This window comes from Oncorhynchus keta, chromosome 3 (genome assembly GCF_023373465.1).
Source record: "Oncorhynchus keta strain PuntledgeMale-10-30-2019 chromosome 3, Oket_V2, whole genome shotgun sequence".
Lineage (NCBI taxonomy): Eukaryota > Metazoa > Chordata > Actinopteri > Salmoniformes > Salmonidae > Oncorhynchus > Oncorhynchus keta.
The window spans coordinates 7,881,571-7,904,625 of NC_068423.1; the positions used below are offsets into that span (position 1 = coordinate 7,881,571).

Consider the following 23,055-nt stretch of genomic DNA (forward strand, 5'->3'; position numbering starts at 1 on the left):
GCACACATGAAATCCCTGAACACGACTTGATTTGAACACACAACCTTCTGATCTGGAGTCAGACGCACTACCTTTGCGCCACGAGATCTTGTACAATGTGTTTTTTGGAGGGGATGCCTAGTTCAGATTTTGTTGACTGTATCATTTGGAATGAAGACCTGGTTCTCTGGGGAACTGTACCATCTGACAATGCCCCCTCGTCAGCACGTGCCTCTACCCGGCAGGTTAGGTGTATGAAAATAAGCAAAAGCAGAGCCCGGATAGCTCAGTCGGTAGAGCATCAGACTTTTAATCTGAGGGTCCAGGGTTCAAGTCCCTGTTCGGGCGATACTTTAATGTTCACATTTCTTCACTCCACTGTCTTTCTGAACATGCATTTTACTTGACTTTCCATGACATGTTCGAACTGTGGACAAAACACTCCCAGAGCCAAAACAGCTTAGTCTGAAGACATCCTCATAGTACCGATAAAGTTTGTCGAAACATGTCAAACCATGTTAAAATGAATCCTCAGGTTGTCGATTGTCTTAATAATCGATCATATTTCAACCGGACAATAGCGTATTCAATAGAAAGGAAAAACAACGAAGGGTGCGCACTCGGTCACGCTCGCAAACCAGCATTGCATGCTTCCTAAGCATTGACAGAAAGGTCTCGTTCTTCTTACTTTTTCAGAAAAGAAGTCTGAAACAATGTCTAAAGACTGTTGACATCTAGTGGAAGCCATAGGAACTGCAATCTGGGTCCGAACCCATTAGAAACTCAATAGGCATTCAATTGAAAACTACCCACATCAAAAAAATCCCACTTCCTGGATTGATTTTCCTCAGGTTTTCGCCTGCCGTATCAGTTCTGTTATACTCACAGACAGGATTTTAACAGTTTTGGAAACTTTAGAGTGATTTTTATCCACATCTACCAATTATATGCATATCCGAGCATGTGGGCCTGAGTAACAGGGCACGCTTCTCATCCATATGCCGAAATTCTGCCTCCAAGCCAAAAGAAGTTGAACTCCTTGTTCGAATAATGATTTAAGTCTGTCAATCACACAGCATCATCTGATTTAGGAATTTGCAGTGTGCCATGCTTCTGTGAGAGACAATTGTCATCTTAAGCAGCATTGGTTTGGTGGTTTATGTAAAGCCACATTGGTTCATGTGCTGATTCATTGACTTCGCTGTGTAAAGAACGCAGATAATGCACACATGAAATCCCTGAACACGACGTGATTTGAACACACAACCTTCTGATCTGGAGTCAGACGCACTACCTTTGCGCCACGAGATCTTGTACAATGTGTTTTTGGAGGGGATGCCTAGTTCAGATTTTGTTGACTGTATCATTTGGAATGAAGACCTGGTTCTCTGGGGAACTGTACCATCTGACAATGCCCCCTCGTCAGCACGTGCCTCTACCCGGCAGGTTAGGTGTATGAAAATAAGCAAAAGCAGAGCCCGGATAGCTCAGTCGGTAGAGCATCAGACTTTTAATCTGAGGGTCCAGGGTTCAAGTCCCTGTTCGGGCGATACTTTAATGTTCACATTTCTTCACTCCACTGTCTTTCTGAACATGCATTTTACTTGACTTTCCATGACATGTTCGAACTGTGGACAAAACACTCCCAGAGCCAAAACAGCTTAGTCTGAAGACATCCTCATAGTACCGATAAAGTTTGTCGAAACATGTCAAACCATGTTAAAATGAATCCTCAGGTTGTCGATTGTCTTAATAATCGATCATATTTCAACCGGACAATAGCGTATTCAATAGAAAGGAAAAACAACGAAGGGTGCGCACTCGGTCACGCTCGCAAACCAGCATTGCATGCTTCCTAAGCATTGACAGAAAGGTCTCGTTCTTCTTACTTTTTCAGAAAAGAAGTCTGAAACAATGTCTAAAGACTGTTGACATCTAGTGGAAGCCATAGGAACTGCAATCTGGGTCCGAACCCATTAGAAACTCAATAGGCATTCAATTGAAAACTACCCACATCAAAAAAATCCCACTTCCTGGATTGATTTTCCTCAGGTTTTCGCCTGCCGTATCAGTTCTGTTATACTCACAGACAGGATTTTAACAGTTTTGGAAACTTTAGAGTGATTTTTATCCACATCTACCAATTATATGCATATCCGAGCATGTGGGCCTGAGTAACAGGGCACGCTTCTCATCCATATGCCGAAATTCTGCCTCCAAGCCAAAAGAAGTTGAACTCCTTGTTCGAATAATGATTTAAGTCTGTCAATCACACAGCATCATCTGATTTAGGAATTTGCAGTGTGCCATGCTTCTGTGAGAGACAATTGTCATCTTAAGCAGCATTGGTTTGGTGGTTTATGTAAAGCCACATTGGTTCATGTGCTGATTCATTGACTTCGCTGTGTAAAGAATGCAGATAATGCACACATGAAATCCCTGAACACGACTTGATTTGAACACACAACCTTCTGATCTGGAGTCAGACGCACTACCTTTGCGCCACGAGATCTTGTACAATGTGTTTTTTGGAGGGGATGCCTAGTTCAGATTTTGTTGACTGTATCATTTGGAATGAAGACCTGGTTCTCTGGGGAACTGTACCATCTGACAATGCCCCTCGTCAGCACGTGCCTCTACCCGGCAGGTTAGGTGTATGAAAATAAGCAAAAGCAGAGCCCGGATAGCTCAGTCGGTAGAGCATCAGACTTTTAATCTGAGGGTCCAGGGTTCAAGTCCCTGTTCGGGCGATACTTTAATGTTCACATTTCTTCACTCCACTGTCTTTCTGAACATGCATTTTACTTGACTTTCCATGACATGTTCGAACTGTGGACAAAACACTCCCAGAGCCAAAACAGCTTAGTCTGAAGACATCCTCATAGTACCGATAAAGTTTGTCGAAACATGTCAAACCATGTTAAAATGAATCCTCAGGTTGTCGATTGTCTTAATAATCGATCATATTTCAACCGGACAATAGCGTATTCAATAGAAAGGAAAAACAACGAAGGGTGCGCACTCGGTCACGCTCGCAAACCAGCATTGCATGCTTCCTAAGCATTGACAGAAAGGTCTCGTTCTTCTTAATTTTTCAGAAAAGAAGTCTGAAACAATGTCTAAAGACTGTTGACATCTAGTGGAAGCCATATGAACTGCAATCTGGGTCCGAACCCATTAGAAACTCAATAGGCATTCAATTGAAAACTACCCACATCAAAAAAAATCCCACTTCCTGGATTGATTTTCCTCAGGTTTTCGCCTGCCGTATCAGTTCTGTTATACTCACAGACTGGATTTTAACAGTTTTGGAAACTTTAGAGTGATTTTTATCCACATCTACCAATTATATGCATATCCGAGCATGTGGGCCTGAGTAACAGGGCACGCTTCTCATCCATATGCCGAAATTCTGCCTCCAAGCCAAAAGAAGTTGAACTCCTTGTTCGAATAATGATTTAGGTCTGTCAATCACACAGCATCATCTGATTTAGGAATTTGCAGTGTGCCATGCTTCTGTGAGAGACAATTGTCATCTTAAGCAGCATTGGTTTGGTGGTTTATGTAAAGCCACATTGGTTCATGTGCTGATTCATTGACTTCGCTGTGTAAAGAAGGCAGATAATGCACACATGAAATCCCTGAACACGACTTGATTTGAACACACAACCTTCTGATCTGGAGTCAGACGCACTACCTTTGCGCCACGAGATCTTGTACAATGTGTTTTTGGAGGGGATGCCTAGTTCAGATTTTGTTGACTGTATCATTTGGAATGAAGACCTGGTTCTCTGGGGAACTGTACCATCTGACAATGCCCCCTCGTCAGCACGTGCCTCTACCCGGCAGGTTAGGTGTATGAAAATAAGCAAAAGCAGAGCCCGGATAGCTCAGTCGGTAGAGCATCAGACTTTTAATCTGAGGGTCCAGGGTTCAAGTCCCTGTTCGGGCGATACTTTAATGTTCACATTTCTTCACTCCACTGTCTTTCTGAACATGCATTTTACTTGACTTTCCATGACATGTTCGAACTGTGGACAAAACACTCCCAGAGCCAAAACAGCTTAGTCTGAAGACATCCTCATAGTACCGATAAAGTTTGTCGAAACATGTCAAACCATGTTAAAATGAATCCTCAGGTTGTCGATTGTCTTAATAATCGATCATATTTCAACCGGACAATAGCGTATTCAATAGAAAGGAAAAACAACGAAGGGTGCGCACTCGGTCACGCTCGCAAACCAGCATTGCATGCTTCCTAAGCATTGACAGAAAGGTCTCGTTCTTCTTAATTTTTCAGAAAAGAAGTCTGAAACAATGTCTAAAGACTGTTGACATCTAGTGGAAGCCATATGAACTGCAATCTGGGTCCGAACCCATTAGAAACTCAATAGGCATTCAATTGAAAACTACCCACATCAAAAAAATCCCACTTCCTGGATTGATTTTCCTCAGGTTTCGCCTGCCGTATCAGTTCTGTTATACTCACAGACAGGATTTTAACAGTTTTGGAAACTTTAGAGTGATTTTTATCCACATCTACCAATTATATGCATATCCGAGCATGTGGGCCTGAGTAACAGGGCACGCTTCTCATCCATATGCCGAAATTCTGCCTCCAAGCCAAAAGAAGTTGAACTCCTTGTTCGAATAATGATTTAAGTCTGTCAATCACACAGCATCATCTGATTTAGGAATTTGCAGTGTGCCATGCTTCTGTGAGAGACAATTGTCATCTTAAGCAGCATTGGTTTGGTGGTTTATGTAAAGCCACATTGGTTCATGTGCTGATTCATTGACTTCGCTGTGTAAAGAAGGCAGATAATGAACACATGAAATCCCTGAACACGACTTGATCTGAACACACAACCTTCTGATCTGGAGTCAGACGCACTACCTTTGCGCCACGAGATCTTGTACAATGTCTTTTTGGAGGGGATGCCTAGTTCAGATTTTGTTGACTGTATCATTTGGAATGAAGACCTGGTTCTCTGGGGAACTGTACCATCTGACAATGCCCCCTCGTCAGCACGTGCCTCTACCCGGCAGGTTAGGTGTATGAAAATAAGCAAAAGCAGAGCCCGGATAGCTCAGTCGGTAGAGCATCAGACTTTTAATCTGAGGGTCCAGGGTTCAAGTCCCTGTTCGGGCGATACTTTAATGTTCACATTTCTTCACTCCACTGTCTTTCTGAACATGCATTTTACTTGACTTTCCATGACATGTTCGAACTGTGGACAAAACACTCCCAGAGCCAAAACAGCTTAGTCTGAAGACATCCTCATAGTACCGATAAAGTTTGTCGAAACATGTCAAACCATGTTAAAATGAATCCTCAGGTTGTCGATTGTCTTAATAATCGATCATATTTCAACCGGACAATAGCGTATTCAATAGAAAGGAAAAACAACGAAGGGTGCGCACTCGGTCACGCTCGCAAACCAGCATTGCATGCTTCCTAAGCATTGGGACAGAAAGGTCTCGTTCTTCTTAATTTTTCAGAAAAGAAGTCTGAAACAATGTCTAAAGACTGTTGACATCTAGTGGAAGCCATAGGAACTGCAATCTGGGTCCGAACCCATTAGAAACTCAATAGGCATTCAATTGAAAACTACCCACATCAAAAAAATCCCACTTCCTGGATTGATTTTCCTCAGGTTTTCGCCTGCCGTATCAGTTCTGTTATACTCACAGACAGGATTTTAACAGTTTTGGAAACTTTAGAGTGATTTTTATCCACATCTACCAATTATATGCATATCCGAGCATGTGGGCCTGAGTAACAGGGCACGCTTCTCATCCATATGCCGAAATTCTGCCTCCAAGCCAAAAGAAGTTGAACTCCTTGTTCGAATAATGATTTAAGTCTGTCAATCACACAGCATCATCTGATTTAGGAATTTGCAGTGTGCCATGCTTCTGTGAGAGACAATTGTCATCTTAAGCAGCATTGGTTTGGTGGTTTATGTAAAGCCACATTGGTTCATGTGCTGATTCATTGACTTCGCTGTGTAAAGAATGCAGATAATGCACACATGAAAACCCTGAACACGACTTGATTTGAACACACAACCTTCTGATCTGGAGTCAGACGCACTACCTTTGCGCCACGAGATCTTGTACAATGTGTTTTTTGGAGGGGATGCCTAGTTCAGATTTTGTTGACTGTATCATTTGGAATGAAGACCTGGTTCTCTGGGGAACTGTACCATCTGACAATGCCCCCTCGTCAGCACGTGCCTCTACCCGGCAGGTTAGGTGTATGAAAATAAGCAAAAGCAGAGCCCGGATAGCTCAGTCGGTAGAGCATCAGACTTTTAATCTGAGGGTCCAGGGTTCAAGTCCCTGTTCGGGCGATACTTTAATGTTCACATTTCTTCACTCCACTGTCTTTCTGAACATGCATTTTACTTGACTTTCCATGACATGTTCGAACTGTGGACAAAACACTCCCAGAGCCAAAACAGCTTAGTCTGAAGACATCCTCATAGTACCGATAAAGTTTGTCGAAACATGTCAAACCATGTTAAAATGAATCCTCAGGTTGTCGATTGTCTTAATAATCGATCATATTTCAACCGGACAATAGCGTATTCAATAGAAAGGAAAAACAACGAAGGGTGCGCACTCGGTCACGCTCGCAAACCAGCATTGCATGCTTCCTAAGCATTGACAGAAAGGTCTCGTTCTTCTTACTTTTTCAGAAAAGAAGTCTGAAACAATGTCTAAAGACTGTTGACATCTAGTGGAAGCCATAGGAACTGCAATCTGGGTCCGAACCCATTAGAAACTCAATAGGCATTCAATTGAAAACTACCCACATCAAAAAAATCCCACTTCCTGGATTGATTTTCCTCAGGTTTTCGCCTGCCGTATCAGTTCTGTTATACTCACAGACAGGATTTTAACAGTTTTGGAAACTTTAGAGTGATTTTTATCCACATCTACCAATTATATGCATATCCGAGCATGTGGGCCTGAGTAACAGGGCACGCTTCTCATCCATATGCCGAAATTCTGCCTCCAAGCCAAAAGAAGTTGAACTCCTTGTTCGAATAATGATTTAAGTCTGTCAATCACACAGCATCATCTGATTTAGGAATTTGCAGTGTGCCATGCTTCTGTGAGAGACAATTGTCATCTTAAGCAGCATTGGTTTGGTGGTTTATGTAAAGCCACATTGGTTCATGTGCTGATTCATTGACTTCGCTGTGTAAAGAACGCAGATAATGCACACATGAAATCCCTGAACACGACGTGATTTGAACACACAACCTTCTGATCTGGAGTCAGACGCACTACCTTTGCGCCACGAGATCTTGTACAATGTGTTTTTTGGAGGGGATGCCTAGTTCAGATTTTGTTGACTGTATCATTTGGAATGAAGACCTGGTTCTCTGGGGAACTGTACCATCTGACAATGCCCCCTCGTCAGCACGTGCCTCTACCCGGCAGGTTAGGTGTATGAAAATAAGCAAAAGCAGAGCCCGGATAGCTCAGTCGGTAGAGCATCAGACTTTTAATCTGAGGGTCCAGGGTTCAAGTCCCTGTTCGGGCGATACTTTAATGTTCACATTTCTTCACTCCACTGTCTTTCTGAACATGCATTTTACTTGACTTTCCATGACATGTTCGAACTGTGGACAAAACACTCCCAGAGCCAAAACAGCTTAGTCTGAAGACATCCTCATAGTACCGATAAAGTTTGTCGAAACATGTCAAACCATGTTAAAATGAATCCTCAGGTTGTCGATTGTCTTAATAATCGATCATATTTCAACCGGACAATAGCGTATTCAATAGAAAGGAAAAACAACGAAGGGTGCGCACTCGGTCACGCTCGCAAACCAGCATTGCATGCTTCCTAAGCATTGACAGAAAGGTCTCGTTCTTCTTACTTTTTCAGAAAAGAAGTCTGAAACAATGTCTAAAGACTGTTGACATCTAGTGGAAGCCATAGGAACTGCAATCTGGGTCCGAACCCATTAGAAACTCAATAGGCATTCAATTGAAAACTACCCACATCAAAAAAATCCCACTTCCTGGATTGATTTTCCTCAGGTTTTCGCCTGCCGTATCAGTTCTGTTATACTCACAGACAGGATTTTAACAGTTTTGGAAACTTTAGAGTGATTTTTATCCACATCTACCAATTATATGCATATCCGAGCATGTGGGCCTGAGTAACAGGGCACGCTTCTCATCCATATGCCGAAATTCTGCCTCCAAGCCAAAAGAAGTTGAACTCCTTGTTCGAATAATGATTTAAGTCTGTCAATCACACAGCATCATCTGATTTAGGAATTTGCAGTGTGCCATGCTTCTGTGAGAGACAATTGTCATCTTAAGCAGCATTGGTTTGGTGGTTTATGTAAAGCCACATTGGTTCATGTGCTGATTCATTGACTTCGCTGTGTAAAGAACGCAGATAATGCACACATGAAATCCCTGAACACGACGTGATTTGAACACACAACCTTCTGATCTGGAGTCAGACGCACTACCTTTGCGCCACGAGATCTTGTACAATGTGTTTTTTGGAGGGGATGCCTAGTTCAGATTTTGTTGACTGTATCATTTGGAATGAAGACCTGGTTCTCTGGGGAACTGTACCATCTGACAATGCCCCCTCGTCAGCACGTGCCTCTACCCGGCAGGTTAGGTGTATGAAAATAAGCAAAAGCAGAGCCCGGATAGCTCAGTCGGTAGAGCATCAGACTTTTAATCTGAGGGTCCAGGGTTCAAGTCCCTGTTCGGGCGATACTTTAATGTTCACATTTCTTCACTCCACTGTCTTTCTGAACATGCATTTTACTTGACTTTCCATGACATGTTCGAACTGTGGACAAAACACTCCCAGAGCCAAAACAGCTTAGTCTGAAGACATCCTCATAGTACCGATAAAGTTTGTCGAAACATGTCAAACCATGTTAAAATGAATCCTCAGGTTGTCGATTGTCTTAATAATCGATCATATTTCAACCGGACAATAGCGTATTCAATAGAAAGGAAAAACAACGAAGGGTGCGCACTCGGTCACGCTCGCAAACCAGCATTGCATGCTTCCTAAGCATTGACAGAAAGGTCTCGTTCTTCTTACTTTTTCAGAAAAGAAGTCTGAAACAATGTCTAAAGACTGTTGACATCTAGTGGAAGACATAGGAACTGCAATCTGGGTCCGAACCCATTAGAAACTCAATAGGCATTCAATTGAAAACTACCCACATCAAAAAAATCCCACTTCCTGGATTGATTTTCCTCAGGTTTTCGCCTGCTGTATCAGTTCTGTTATACTCACAGACAGGATTTTAACAGTTTTGGAAACTTTAGAGTGATTTTTATCCACATCTACCAATTATATGCATATCCGAGCATGTGGGCCTGAGTAACAGGGCACGCTTCTCATCCATATGCCGAAATTCTGCCTCCAAGCCAAAAGAAGTTGAACTCCTTGTTCGAATAATGATTTAAGTCTGTCAATCACACAGCATCATCTGATTTAGGAATTTGCAGTGTGCCATGCTTCTGTGAGAGACAATTGTCATCTTAAGCAGCATTGGTTTGGTGGTTTATGTAAAGCCACATTGGTTCATGTGCTGATTCATTGACTTCGCTGTGTAAAGAACGCAGATAATGCACACATGAAATCCCTGAACACGACGTGATTTGAACACACAACCTTCTGATCTGGAGTCAGACGCACTACCTTTGCGCCACGAGATCTTGTACAATGTGTTTTTGGAGGGGATGCCTAGTTCAGATTTTGTTGACTGTATCATTTGGAATGAAGACCTGGTTCTCTGGGGAACTGTACCATCTGACAATGCCCCCTCGTCAGCACGTGCCTCTACCCGGCAGGTTAGGTGTATGAAAATAAGCAAAAGCAGAGCCCGGATAGCTCAGTCGGTAGAGCATCAGACTTTTAATCTGAGGGTCCAGGGTTCAAGTCCCTGTTCGGGCGATACTTTAATGTTCACATTTCTTCACTCCACTGTCTTTCTGAACATGCATTTTACTTGACTTTCCATGACATGTTCGAACTGTGGACAAAACACTCCCAGAGCCAAAACAGCTTAGTCTGAAGACATCCTCATAGTACCGATAAAGTTTGTCGAAACATGTCAAACCATGTTAAAATGAATCCTCAGGTTGTCGATTGTCTTAATAATCGATCATATTTCAACCGGACAATAGCGTATTCAATAGAAAGGAAAAACAACGAAGGGTGCGCACTCGGTCACGCTCGCAAACCAGCATTGCATGCTTCCTAAGCATTGACAGAAAGGTCTCGTTCTTCTTACTTTTTCAGAAAAGAAGTCTGAAACAATGTCTAAAGACTGTTGACATCTAGTGGAAGCCATAGGAACTGCAATCTGGGTCCGAACCCATTAGAAACTCAATAGGCATTCAATTGAAAACTACCCACATCAAAAAAATCCCACTTCCTGGATTGATTTCCTCAGGTTTCGCCTGCCGTATCAGTTCTGTTATACTCACAGACAGGATTTTAACAGTTTTGGAAACTTTAGAGTGATTTTTATCCACATCTACCAATTATATGCATATCCGAGCATGTGGGCCTGAGTAACAGGGCACGCTTCTCATCCATATGCCGAAATTCTGCCTCCAAGCCAAAAGAAGTTGAACTCCTTGTTCGAATAATGATTTAAGTCTGTCAATCACACAGCATCATCTGATTTAGGAATTTGCAGTGTGCCATGCTTCTGTGAGAGACAATTGTCATCTTAAGCAGCATTGGTTTGGTGGTTTATGTAAAGCCACATTGGTTCATGTGCTGATTCATTGACTTCGCTGTGTAAAGAACGCAGATAATGCACACATGAAATCCCTGAACACGACGTGATTTGAACACACAACCTTCTGATCTGGAGTCAGACGCACTACCTTTGCGCCACGAGATCTTGTACAATGTGTTTTTGGAGGGGATGCCTAGTTCAGATTTTGTTGACTGTATCATTTGGAATGAAGACCTGGTTCTCTGGGGAACTGTACCATCTGACAATGCCCCCTCGTCAGCACGTGCCTCTACCCGGCAGGTTAGGTGTATGAAAATAAGCAAAAGCAGAGCCCGGATAGCTCAGTCGGTAGAGCATCAGACTTTTAATCTGAGGGTCCAGGGTTCAAGTCCCTGTTCGGGCGATACTTTAATGTTCACATTTCTTCACTCCACTGTCTTTCTGAACATGCATTTTACTTGACTTTCCATGACATGTTCGAACTGTGGACAAAACACTCCCAGAGCCAAAACAGCTTAGTCTGAAGACATCCTCATAGTACCGATAAAGTTTGTCGAAACATGTCAAACCATGTTAAAATGAATCCTCAGGTTGTCGATTGTCTTAATAATCGATCATATTTCAACCGGACAATAGCGTATTCAATAGAAAGGAAAAACAACGAAGGGTGCGCACTCGGTCACGCTCGCAAACCAGCATTGCATGCTTCCTAAGCATTGACAGAAAGGTCTCGTTCTTCTTACTTTTTCAGAAAAGAAGTCTGAAACAATGTCTAAAGACTGTTGACATCTAGTGGAAGCCATAGGAACTGCAATCTGGGTCCGAACCCATTAGAAACTCAATAGGCATTCAATTGAAAACTACCCACATCAAAAAAATCCCACTTCCTGGATTGATTTTCCTCAGGTTTTCGCCTGCCGTATCAGTTCTGTTATACTCACAGACAGGATTTTAACAGTTTTGGAAACTTTAGAGTGATTTTTATCCACATCTACCAATTATATGCATATCCGAGCATGTGGGCCTGAGTAACAGGGCACGCTTCTCATCCATATGCCGAAATTCTGCCTCCAAGCCAAAAGAAGTTGAACTCCTTGTTCGAATAATGATTTAAGTCTGTCAATCACACAGCATCATCTGATTTAGGAATTTGCAGTGTGCCATGCTTCTGTGAGAGACAATTGTCATCTTAAGCAGCAGCATTGGTTTGGTGGTTTATGTAAAGCCACATTGGTTCATGTGCTGATTCATTGACTTCGCTGTGTAAAGAACGCAGATAATGCACACATGAAATCCCTGAACACGACGTGATTTGAACACACAACCTTCTGATCTGGAGTCAGACGCACTACCTTTGCGCCACGAGATCTTGTACAATGTGTTTTTTGGAGGGGATGCCTAGTTCAGATTTTGTTGACTGTATCATTTGGAATGAAGACCTGGTTCTCTGGGGAACTGTACCATCTGACAATGCCCCCTCGTCAGCACGTGCCTCTACCCGGCAGGTTAGGTGTATGAAAATAAGCAAAAGCAGAGCCCGGATAGCTCAGTCGGTAGAGCATCAGACTTTTAATCTGAGGGTCCAGGGTTCAAGTCCCTGTTCGGGCGATACTTTAATGTTCACATTTCTTCACTCCACTGTCTTTCTGAACATGCATTTTACTTGACTTTCCATGACATGTTCGAACTGTGGACAACACTCCCAGAGCCAAAACAGCTTAGTCTGAAGACATCCTCATAGTACCGATAAAGTTTGTCGAAACATGTCAAACCATGTTAAAATGAATCCTCAGGTTGTCGATTGTCTTAATAATCGATCATATTTCAACCGGACAATAGCGTATTCAATAGAAAGGAAAAACAACGAAGGGTGCGCACTCGGTCACGCTCGCAAACCAGCATTGCATGCTTCCTAAGCATTGACAGAAAGGTCTCATTCTTCTTACTTTTTCAGAAAAGAAGTCTCAAACAATGTCTAAAGACTGTTGACATCTAGTGGAAGCCATAGGAACTGCAATATGGGTCCGAACCCATTAGAAACTCAATAGGCATTCAATTGAAAACTACCCACACCAAAAAAAATCCCACTTCCTGGATTGATTTTCCTCAGGTTTTCGCCTGCTGTATCAGTTCTATTATACTCACAGACAGGATTTTAACAGTTTTGGAAACTTTAGAGTGATTTTTATCCACATCTACCAAGTATATGCATATCCGAGCATGTGGGCCTGAGTAACAGGGCACGCTTCTCATCCATATGCCGAAATTCTGCCTCCAAGCCAAAAGAAGTTGAACTCCTTGTTCGAATAATGATTTAAGTCTGTCAATCACACAGCATCATCTGATTTAGGAATTTGCAGTGTGCCATGCTTCTGTGAGAGACAATTGTCATCTTAAGCAGCATTGGTTTGGTGGTTTATGTAAAGCCACATTGGTTCATGTGCTGATTCATTGACTTCGCTGTGTAAAGAACGCAGATAATGCACACATGAAATCCCTGAACACGACGTGATTTGAACACACAACCTTCTGATCTGGAGTCAGACGCACTACCTTTGCGCCACGAGATCTTGTACAATGTGTTTTTTGGAGGGGATGCCTAGTTCAGATTTTGTTGACTGTATCATTTGGAATGAAGACCTGGTTCTCTGGGGAACTGTACCATCTGACAATGCCCCCTCGTCAGCACGTGCCTCTACCCGGCAGGTTAGGTGTATGAAAATAAGCAAAAGCAGAGCCCGGATAGCTCAGTCGGTAGAGCATCAGACTTTTAATCTGAGGGTCCAGGGTTCAAGTCCCTGTTCGGGCGATACTTTAATGTTCACATTTCTTCACTCCACTGTCTTTCTGAACATGCATTTTACTTGACTTTCCATGACATGTTCGAACTGTGGACAAAACACTCCCAGAGCCAAAACAGCTTAGTCTGAAGACATCCTCATAGTACCGATAAAGTTTGTCGAAACATGTCAAACCATGTTAAAATGAATCCTCAGGTTGTCGATTGTCTTAATAATCGATCATATTTCAACCGGACAATAGCGTATTTAATAGAAAGGAAAAACAACGAAGGGTGCGCACTCGGTCACGCTCGCAAACCAGCATTGCATGCTTCCTAAGCATTGACAGAAAGGTCTCGTTCTTCTTACTTTTTCAGAAAAGAAGTCTCAAACAATGTCTAAAGACTGTTGACATCTAGTGGAAGCCATAGGAACTGCAATCTGGGTCCGAACCCATTAGAAACTCAATAGGCATTCAATTGAAAACTCCCCACATCAAAAAAAAATCCACTTCCTGGATTGATTTTCCTCAGGTTTCCGCCTGCCGTATCAGTTCTGTTATACTCACAGACAGGATTTTAACAGTTTTGGAAACTTTAGAGTGATTTTTATCCACATCTACCAATTATATGCATATCCGAGCATGTGGGCCTGAGTAACAGGGCACGCTTCTCATCCATATGCCGAAATTCTGCCTCCAAGCCAAAAGAAGTTGAACTCCTTGTTCGAATAATGATTTAAGTCTGTCAATCACACAGCATCATCTGATTTAGGAATTTGCAGTGTGCCATGCTTCTGTGAGAGACAATTGTCATCTTAAGCAGCATTGGTTTGGTGGTTTATGTAAAGCCACATTGGTTCATGTGCTGATTCATTGACTTCGCTGTGTAAAGAACGCAGATAATGCACACATGAAATCCCTGAACACGACGTGATTTGAACACACAACCTTCTGATCTGGAGTCAGACGCACTACCTTTGCGCCACGAGATCTTGTACAATGTTTTTTTGGAGGGGATGCCTAGTTCAGATTTTGTTGACTGTATCATTTGGAATGAAGACCTGGTTCTCTGGGGAACTGTACCATCTGACAATGCCCCCTCGTCAGCACGTGCCTCTACCCGGCAGGTTAGGTGTATGAAAATAAGCAAAAGCAGAGCCCGGATAGCTCAGTCGGTAGAGCATCAGACTTTTAATCTGAGGGTCCAGGGTTCAAGTCCCTGTTCGGGCGATACTTTAATGTTCACATTTCTTCACTCCACTGTCTTTCTGAACATGCATTTTACTTGACTTTCCATGACATGTTCGAACTGTGGACAAAACACTCCCAGAGCCAAAACAGCTTAGTCTGAAGACATCCTCATAGTACCGATAAAGTTTGTCGAAACATGTCAAACCATGTTAAAATGAATCAGGTTGTCGATTGTCTTAATAATCGATCATATTTCAACCGGACAATAGCGTATTCAATAGAAAGGAAAAACAACGAAGGGTGCGCACTCGGTCACGCTCGCAAACCAGCATTGCATGCTTCCTAAGCATTGACAGAAAGGTCTCGTTCTTCTTACTTTTTCAGAAAAGAAGTCTGAAACAATGTCTAAAGACTGTTGACATCTAGTGGAAGCCATAGGAACTGCAATCTGGGTCCGAACCCATTAGAAACTCAATAGGCATTCAATTGAAAACTACCCACATCAAAAAAATCCCACTTCCTGGATTGATTTTCCTCAGGTTTCGCCTGCCGTATCAGTTCTGTTATACTCACAGACAGGATTTTAACAGTTTTGGAAACTTTAGAGTGATTTTTATCCACATCTACCAATTATATGCATATCCGAGCATGTGGGCCTGAGTAACAGGGCACGCTTCTCATCCATATGCCGAAATTCTGCCTCCAAGCCAAAAGAAGTTGAACTCCTTGTTCGAATAATGATTTAAGTCTGTCAATCACACAGCATCATCTGATTTAGGAATTTGCAGTGTGCCATGCTTCTGTGAGAGACAATTGTCATCTTAAGCAGCATTGGTTTGGTGGTTTATGTAAAGCCACATTGGTTCATGTGCTGATTCATTGACTTCGCTGTGTAAAGAAGGCAGATAATAATGGACACATGAAATCCCTGACCACGACGTGACTTGAACACACAACCTTCTGATCTGGAGTCAGACGCACTACCTTTGCGCCACGAGATCTTGTACAATGTGTTTTTTGGAGGGGATGCCTAGTTCAGATTTTGTTGACTGTATCATTTGGAATGAAGACCTGGTTCTCTGGGGAACTGTACCATCTGACAATGCCCCCTCGTCAGCACGTGCCTCTACCCGGCAGGTTAGGTGTATGAAAATAAGCAAAAGCAGAGCCCGGATAGCTCAGTCGGTAGAGCATCAGACTTTTAATCTGAGGGTCCAGGGTTCAAGTCCCTGTTCGGGCGATACTTTAATGTTCACATTTCTTCACTCCACTGTCTTTCTGAACATGCATTTTACTTGACTTTCCATGACATGTTCGAACTGTGGACAAAACACTCCCAGAGCCAAAACAGCTTAGTCTGAAGACATCCTCATAGTACCGATAAAGTTTGTCGAAACATGTCAAACCATGTTAAAATGAATCCTCAGGTTGTCGATTGTCTTAATAATCGATCATATTTCAACCGGACAATAGCGTATTCAATAGAAAGGAAAAACAACGAAGGGTGCGCACTCGGTCACGCTCGCAAACCAGCATTGCATGCTTCCTAAGCATTGACAGAAAGGTCTCGTTCTTCTTACTTTTTCAGAAAAGAAGTCTGAAACAATGTCTAAAGACTGTTGACATCTAGTGGAAGCCATAGGAACTGCAATCTGGGTCCGAACCCATTAGAAACTCAATAGGCATTCAATTGAAAACTACCCACATCAAAAAAATCCCACTTCCTGGATTGATTTTCCTCAGGTTTTCGCCTGCCGTATCAGTTCTGTTATACTCACAGACAGGATTTTAACAGTTTTGGAAACTTTAGAGTGATTTTTATCCACATCTACCAATTATATGCATATCCGAGCATGTGGGCCTGAGTAACAGGGCACGCTTCTCATCCATATGCCGAAATTCTGCCTCCAAGCCAAAAGAAGTTGAACTCCTTGTTCGAATAATGATTTAAGTCTGTCAATCACACAGCATCATCTGATTTAGGAATTTGCAGTGTGCCATGCTTCTGTGAGAGACAATTGTCATCTTAAGCAGCATTGGTTTGGTGGTTTATGTAAAGCCACATTGGTTCATGTGCTGATTCATTGACTTCGCTGTGTAAAGAAGGCAGATAATGCACACATGAAATCCCTGAACACGACTTGATTTGAACACACAACCTTCTGATCTGGAGTCAGACGCACTACCTTTGCGCCACGAGATCTTGTACAATGTGTTTTTGGAGGGGATGCCTAGTTCAGATTTTGTTGACTGTATGATTTGGAATGAAGACCTGGTTCTCTGGGGAACTGTACCATCTGACAATGCCCCCTCGTCAGCACGTGCCTCTACCCGGCAGGTTAGGTGTATGAAAATAAGCAAAAGCAGAGCCCGGATAGCTCAGTCGGTAGAGCATCAGACTTTTAATCTGAGGGTCCAGGGTTCAAGTCCCTGTTCGGGCGATACTTTAATGTTCACATTTCTTCACTCCACTGTCTTTCTGAACATGCATTTTACTTGACTTTCCATGACATGTTCGAACTGTGGACAAAACACTCCCAGAGCCAAAACAGCTTAGTCTGAAGACATCCTCATAGTACCGATAAAGTTTGTCGAAACATGTCAAACCATGTTAAAATGAATCCTCAGGTTGTCGATTGTCTTAATAATCGATCATATTTCAACCGGACAATAGCGTATTCAATAGAAAGGAAAAACAACGAAGGGTGCGCACTCGGTCACGCTCGCAAACCAGCATTGCATGCTTCCTAAGCACTGACAGAAAGGTCTCGTTCTTCTTAATTTTTCAGAAAAGAAGTCTGAAACAATGTCTAAAGACTGTTGACATCTAGTGGAAGCCATAGGAACTGCAATCTGGGTCCGAACCCATTAGAAACTCAATAGGCATTCAATTGAAAACTACCCACATCAAAAAAATCCCACTTCCTGGATTGATTTTCCTCAGGTTTTCGCCTGCCGTATCAGTTCTGTTATACTCACAGACAGGATTTTAACAGTTTTGGAAACTTTAGAGTGATTTTTATCCACATCTACCAATTATATGCATATCCGAGCATGTGGGCCTGAGTAACAGGGCACGCTTCTCATCCATATGCCGAAATTCTGCCTCCAAGCCAAAAGAAGTTGAACTCCTTGTTCGAATAATGATTTAAGTCTGTCAATCACACAGCATCATCTGATTTAGGAATTTGCAGTGTGCCATGCTTCTGTGAGAGACAATTGTCATCTTAAGCAGCATTGGTTTGGTGGTTTATGTAAAGCCACATTGGTTCATGTGCTGATTCATTGACTTCGCTGTGTAAAGAAGGCAGATAATGCACACATGAAATCCCTGAACACGACTTGATTTGAACACACAACCTTCTGATCTGGAGTCAGACGCACTACCTTTGCGCCACGAGATCTTGTACAATGTGTTTTTGGAGGGGATGCCTAGTTCAGATTTTGTTGACTGTATCATTTGGAATGAAGACCTGGTTCTCTGGGGAACTGTACCATCTGACAATGCCCCCTCGTCAGCACGTGCCTCTACCCGGCAGGTTAGGTGTATGAAAATAAGCAAAAGCAGAGCCCGGATAGCTCAGTCGGTAGAGCATCAGACTTTTAATCTGAGGGTCCAGGGTTCAAGTCCCTGTTCGGGCGATACTTTAATGTTCACATTTCTTCACTCCACTGTCTTTCTGAACATGCATTTTACTTGACTTTCCATGACATGTTCGAACTGTGGACAAAACACTCCCAGAGCCAAAACAGCTTAGTCTGAAGACATCCTCATAGTACCGATAAAGTTTGTCGAAACATGTCAAACCATGTTAAAATGAATCCTCAGGTTGTCGATTGTCTTAATAATCGATCATATTTCAACCGGACAATAGCGTATTCAATAGAAAGGAAAAACAACGAAGGGTGCGCACTCGGTCACGCTCGCAAACCAGCATTGCATGCTTCCTAAGCACTGACAGAAAGGTCTCGTTCTTCTTAATTTTTCAGAAAAGAAGTCTGAAACAATGTCTAAAGACTGTTGACATCTAGTGGAAGCCATAGGAACTGCAATCTGGGTCCGAACCCATTAGAAACTCAATAGGCATTCAATTGAAAACTACCCACATCAAAAAAATCCCACTTCCTGGATTGATTTTCCTCAGGTTTTCGCCTGCCGTATCAGTTCTGTTATACTCACAGACAGGATTTTAACAGTTTTGGAAACTTTAGAGTGATTTTTATCCACATCTACCAATTATATGCATATCCGAGCATGTGGGCCTGAGTAACAGGGCACGCTTCTCATCCATATGCCGAAATTCTGCCTCCAAGCCAAAAGAAGTTGAACTCCTTGTTCGAATAATGATTTAAGTCTGTCAATCACACAGCATCATCTGATTTAGGAATTTGCAGTGTGCCATGCTTCTGTGAGAGACAATTGTCATCTTAAGCAGCATTGGTTTGGTGGTTTATGTAAAGCCACATTGGTTCATGTGCTGATTCATTGACTTCGCTGTGTAAAGAACGCAGATAATGCACACATGAAATCCCTGAACACGACATGATTTGAACACACAACCTTCTGATCTGGAGTCAGACGCACTACCTTTGCGCCACGAGATCTTGTACAATGTGTTTTTTGGAGGGGATGCCTAGTTCAGATTTTGTTGACTGTATCATTTGGAATGAAGACCTGGTTCTCTGGGGAACTGTACCATCTGACAATGCCCCCTCGTCAGCACGTGCCTCTACCCGGCAGGTTAGGTGTATGAAAATAAGCAAAAGCAGAGCCCGGATAGCTCAGTCGGTAGAGCATCAGACTTTTAATCTGAGGGTCCAGGGTTCAAGTCCCTGTTCGGGCGATACTTTAATGTTCACATTTCTTCACTCCACTGTCTTTCTGAACATGCATTTTACTTGACTTTCCATGACATGTTCGAACTGTGGACAAAACACTCCCAGAGCCAAAACAGCTTAGTCTGAAGACATCCTCATAGTACCGATAAAGTTTGTCGAAACATGTCAAACCATGTTAAAATGAATCCTCAGGTTGTCGATTGTCTTAATAATCGATCATATTTCAACCGGACAATAGCGTATTCAATAGAAAGGAAAAACAACGAAGGGTGCGCACTCGGTCACGCTCGCAAACCAGCATTGCATGCTTCCTAAGCACTGACAGAAAGGTCTCGTTCTTCTTAATTTTTCAGAAAAGAAGTCTGAAACAATGTCTAAAGACTGTTGACATCTAGTGGAAGCCATAGGAACTGCAATCTGGGTCCGAACCCATTAGAAACTCAATAGGCATTCAATTGAAAACTACCCACATCAAAAAAATCCCACTTCCTGGATTGATTTTCCTCAGGTTTTCGCCTGCCGTATCAGTTCTGTTATACTCACAGACAGGATTTTAACAGTTTTGGAAACTTTAGAGTGATTTTTATCCACATCTACCAATTATATGCATATCCGAGCATGTGGGCCTGAGTAACAGGGCACGCTTCTCATCCATATGCCGAAATTCTGCCTCCAAGCCAAAAGAAGTTGAACTCCTTGTTCGAATAATGATTTAAGTCTGTCAATCACACAGCATCATCTGATTTAGGAATTTGCAGTGTGCCATGCTTCTGTGAGAGACAATTGTCATCTTAAGCAGCATTGGTTTGGTGGTTTATGTAAAGCCACATTGGTTCATGTGCTGATTCATTGACTTCGCTGTGTAAAGAAGGCAGATAATGCACACATGAAATCCCTGAACACGACTTGATTTGAACACACAACCTTCTGATCTGGAGTCAGACGCACTACCTTTGCGCCACGAGATCTTGTACAATGTGTTTTTAGGGGGGATGCCTAGTTCAGATTTTGTTGACTGTATCATTTGGAATGAAGACCTGGTTCTCTGGGGAACTGTACCATCTGACAATGCCCCCTCGTCAGCACGTGCCTCTACCCGGCAGGTTAGGTGTATGAAAATAAGCAAAAGCAGAGCCCGGATAGCTCAGTCGGTAGAGCATCAGACTTTTAATCTGAGGGTCCAGGGTTCAAGTCCCTGTTTGGGCGATACTTTAATGTTCACATTTCTTCACTCTACTGTCTTTCTGAACATGCATTTTACTTGACTTTCCATGACATGTTCGAACTGTGGACAAAACACTCCCAGAGCCAAAACAGCTTAGTCTGAAGACATCCTCATAGTACCGATAAAGTTTGTCGAAACATGTCAAACCATGTTAAAATGAATCCTCAGGTTGTCGATTGTCTTAATAATCGATCATATTTCAACCGAACAATAGCGTATTCAATAGAAAGGAAAAACAACGGAGGGTGCGCACTCGGTCACGCTCGCAAACCAGCATTGCATGCTTCCTAAGCACTGACAGAAAGGTCTCGTTCTTCTTAATTTTTCAGAAAAGAAGTCTGAAACAATGTCTAAAGACTGTTGACATCTAGTGGAAGCCATAGGAACTGCAATCTGGGTCCGAACCCATTAGAAACTCAATAGGCATTCAATTGAAAACTACCCACATCAAAAAAAATCCCACTTCCTGGATTGATTTTCCTCAGGTTTTCGCCTGCCGTATCAGTTCTGTTATACTCACAGACAGGATTTTAACAGTTTTGGAAACTTTAGAGTGATTTTTATCCACATCTACCAATTATATGCATATCCGAGCATGTGGGCCTGAGTAACAGGGCACGCTTCTCATCCATATGCCGAAATTCTGCCTCCAAGCCAAAAGAAGTTGAACTCCTTGTTCGAATAATGATTTAAGTCTGTCAATCACACAGCATCATCTGATTTAGGAATTTGCAGTGTGCCATGCTTCTGTGAGAGACAATTGTCATCTTAAGCAGCATTGGTTTGGTGGTTTATGTAAAGCCACATTGGTTCATGTGCTGATTCATTGACTTCGCTGTGTAAAGAAGGCAGATAATGCACACATGAAAATCCCTGAACACGACTTGATTTGAACACACAACCTTCTGATCTGGAGTCAGACGCACTACCTTTGCGCCACGAGATCTTGTACAATGTGTTTTTGGAGGGGATGCCTAGTTCAGATTTTGTTGACTGTATCATTTGGAATGAAGACCTGGTTCTCTGGGGAACTGTACCATCTGACAATGCCCCCTCGTCAGCACGTGCCTCTACCCGGCAGGTTAGGTGTATGAAAATAAGCAAAAGCAGAGCCCGGATAGCTCAGTCGGTAGAGCATCAGACTTTTAATCTGAGGGTCCAGGGTTCAAGTCCCTGTTCGGGCGATACTTTAATGTTCACATTTCTTCACTCCACTGTCTTTCTGAACATGCATTTTACTTGACTTTCCATGACATGTTCGAACTGTGGACAAAACACTCCCAGAGCCAAAACAGCTTAGTCTGAAGACATCCTCATAGTACCGATAAAGTTTGTCGAAACATGTCAAACCATGTTAAAATGAATCCTCAGGTTGTCGATTGTCTTAATAATCGATCATATTTCAACCGGACAATAGCGTATTCAATAGAAAGGAAAAACAACGAAGGGTGCGCACTCGGTCACGCTCGCAAACCAGCATTGCATGCTTCCTAAGCACTGACAGAAAGGTCTCGTTCTTCTTAATTTTTCAGAAAAGAAGTCTGAAACAATGTCTAAAGACTGTTGACATCTAGTGGAAGCCATAGGAACTGCAATCTGGGTCCGAACCCATTAGAAACTCAATAGGCATTCAATTGAAAACTACCCACATCAAAAAAATCCCACTTCCTGGATTGATTTTCCTCAGGTTTTCGCCTGCCGTATCAGTTCTGTTATACTCACAGACAGGATTTTAACAGTTTTGGAAACTTTAGAGTGATTTTTATCCACATCTACCAATTATATGCATATCCGAGCATGTGGGCCTGAGTAACAGGGCACGCTTCTCATCCATATGCCGAAATTCTGCCTCCAAGCCAAAAGAAGTTGAACTCCTTGTTCGAATAATGATTTAAGTCTGTCAATTACACAGCATCATCTGATTTAGGAATTTGCAGTGTGCCATGCTTCTGTGAGAAACAATTGTCATCTTAAGCAGCATTGGTTTGGTGGTTTATGTAAAGCCACATTGGTTCATGTGCTGATTCATTGACTTCGCTGTGTAAAGAACGCAGATAATGCACACATGAAATCCCTGAACACACAACCTTCTGATCTGGAATCAGACGCACTACCTTTGCGCCACGAGATCTTGTACAATGTGTTTTTTGGAGGGGATGCCTAGTTCAGATTTTGTTGACTGTATCATTTGGAATGAAGACCTGGTTCTCTGGGGAACTGTACCATCTGACAATGCCCCCTCGTCAGCACGTGCCTCTACCCGGCAGGTTAGGTGTATGAAAA

The 23,055-nt window shown here is 42.6% G+C and overlaps 19 non-coding genes across 19 annotated transcripts; all 19 read left to right on the forward strand.

Moving 5' to 3' along the window:
* Positions 1 to 254: 254 nt before the first annotated feature.
* Positions 255 to 327, forward strand: trnak-uuu (transfer RNA lysine (anticodon UUU)). Its single transcript has one exon. It is a non-coding gene; the product is annotated as a tRNA-Lys (tRNA).
* A 1,128-nt stretch (positions 328 to 1,455) lies between these two features.
* trnak-uuu (transfer RNA lysine (anticodon UUU)) lies at positions 1,456 to 1,528 on the forward strand. The gene has a single exon. It is a non-coding gene; the product is annotated as a tRNA-Lys (tRNA).
* A 1,128-nt stretch (positions 1,529 to 2,656) lies between these two features.
* On the forward strand, positions 2,657 to 2,729 carry trnak-uuu (transfer RNA lysine (anticodon UUU)). Its single transcript has one exon. It is a non-coding gene; the product is annotated as a tRNA-Lys (tRNA).
* Positions 2,730 to 3,858: 1,129 nt separating this feature from the next.
* trnak-uuu (transfer RNA lysine (anticodon UUU)) lies at positions 3,859 to 3,931 on the forward strand. Its single transcript has one exon. It is a non-coding gene; the product is annotated as a tRNA-Lys (tRNA).
* Positions 3,932 to 5,058: 1,127 nt separating this feature from the next.
* Positions 5,059 to 5,131, forward strand: trnak-uuu (transfer RNA lysine (anticodon UUU)). Its single transcript has one exon. It is a non-coding gene; the product is annotated as a tRNA-Lys (tRNA).
* A 1,131-nt stretch (positions 5,132 to 6,262) lies between these two features.
* On the forward strand, positions 6,263 to 6,335 carry trnak-uuu (transfer RNA lysine (anticodon UUU)). Its single transcript has one exon. It is a non-coding gene; the product is annotated as a tRNA-Lys (tRNA).
* A 1,129-nt stretch (positions 6,336 to 7,464) lies between these two features.
* On the forward strand, positions 7,465 to 7,537 carry trnak-uuu (transfer RNA lysine (anticodon UUU)). Its single transcript has one exon. It is a non-coding gene; the product is annotated as a tRNA-Lys (tRNA).
* Positions 7,538 to 8,666: 1,129 nt separating this feature from the next.
* trnak-uuu (transfer RNA lysine (anticodon UUU)) lies at positions 8,667 to 8,739 on the forward strand. Its single transcript has one exon. It is a non-coding gene; the product is annotated as a tRNA-Lys (tRNA).
* Positions 8,740 to 9,867: 1,128 nt separating this feature from the next.
* trnak-uuu (transfer RNA lysine (anticodon UUU)) lies at positions 9,868 to 9,940 on the forward strand. The gene has a single exon. It is a non-coding gene; the product is annotated as a tRNA-Lys (tRNA).
* A 1,126-nt stretch (positions 9,941 to 11,066) lies between these two features.
* trnak-uuu (transfer RNA lysine (anticodon UUU)) lies at positions 11,067 to 11,139 on the forward strand. Its single transcript has one exon. It is a non-coding gene; the product is annotated as a tRNA-Lys (tRNA).
* A 1,132-nt stretch (positions 11,140 to 12,271) lies between these two features.
* Positions 12,272 to 12,344, forward strand: trnak-uuu (transfer RNA lysine (anticodon UUU)). The gene has a single exon. It is a non-coding gene; the product is annotated as a tRNA-Lys (tRNA).
* Positions 12,345 to 13,472: 1,128 nt separating this feature from the next.
* On the forward strand, positions 13,473 to 13,545 carry trnak-uuu (transfer RNA lysine (anticodon UUU)). Its single transcript has one exon. It is a non-coding gene; the product is annotated as a tRNA-Lys (tRNA).
* Positions 13,546 to 14,674: 1,129 nt separating this feature from the next.
* On the forward strand, positions 14,675 to 14,747 carry trnak-uuu (transfer RNA lysine (anticodon UUU)). Its single transcript has one exon. It is a non-coding gene; the product is annotated as a tRNA-Lys (tRNA).
* Positions 14,748 to 15,875: 1,128 nt separating this feature from the next.
* trnak-uuu (transfer RNA lysine (anticodon UUU)) lies at positions 15,876 to 15,948 on the forward strand. The gene has a single exon. It is a non-coding gene; the product is annotated as a tRNA-Lys (tRNA).
* Positions 15,949 to 17,076: 1,128 nt separating this feature from the next.
* Positions 17,077 to 17,149, forward strand: trnak-uuu (transfer RNA lysine (anticodon UUU)). Its single transcript has one exon. It is a non-coding gene; the product is annotated as a tRNA-Lys (tRNA).
* Positions 17,150 to 18,277: 1,128 nt separating this feature from the next.
* On the forward strand, positions 18,278 to 18,350 carry trnak-uuu (transfer RNA lysine (anticodon UUU)). Its single transcript has one exon. It is a non-coding gene; the product is annotated as a tRNA-Lys (tRNA).
* A 1,129-nt stretch (positions 18,351 to 19,479) lies between these two features.
* trnak-uuu (transfer RNA lysine (anticodon UUU)) lies at positions 19,480 to 19,552 on the forward strand. The gene has a single exon. It is a non-coding gene; the product is annotated as a tRNA-Lys (tRNA).
* A 1,128-nt stretch (positions 19,553 to 20,680) lies between these two features.
* trnak-uuu (transfer RNA lysine (anticodon UUU)) lies at positions 20,681 to 20,753 on the forward strand. Its single transcript has one exon. It is a non-coding gene; the product is annotated as a tRNA-Lys (tRNA).
* Positions 20,754 to 21,883: 1,130 nt separating this feature from the next.
* On the forward strand, positions 21,884 to 21,956 carry trnak-uuu (transfer RNA lysine (anticodon UUU)). The gene has a single exon. It is a non-coding gene; the product is annotated as a tRNA-Lys (tRNA).
* Positions 21,957 to 23,055: the final 1,099 nt, after the last annotated feature.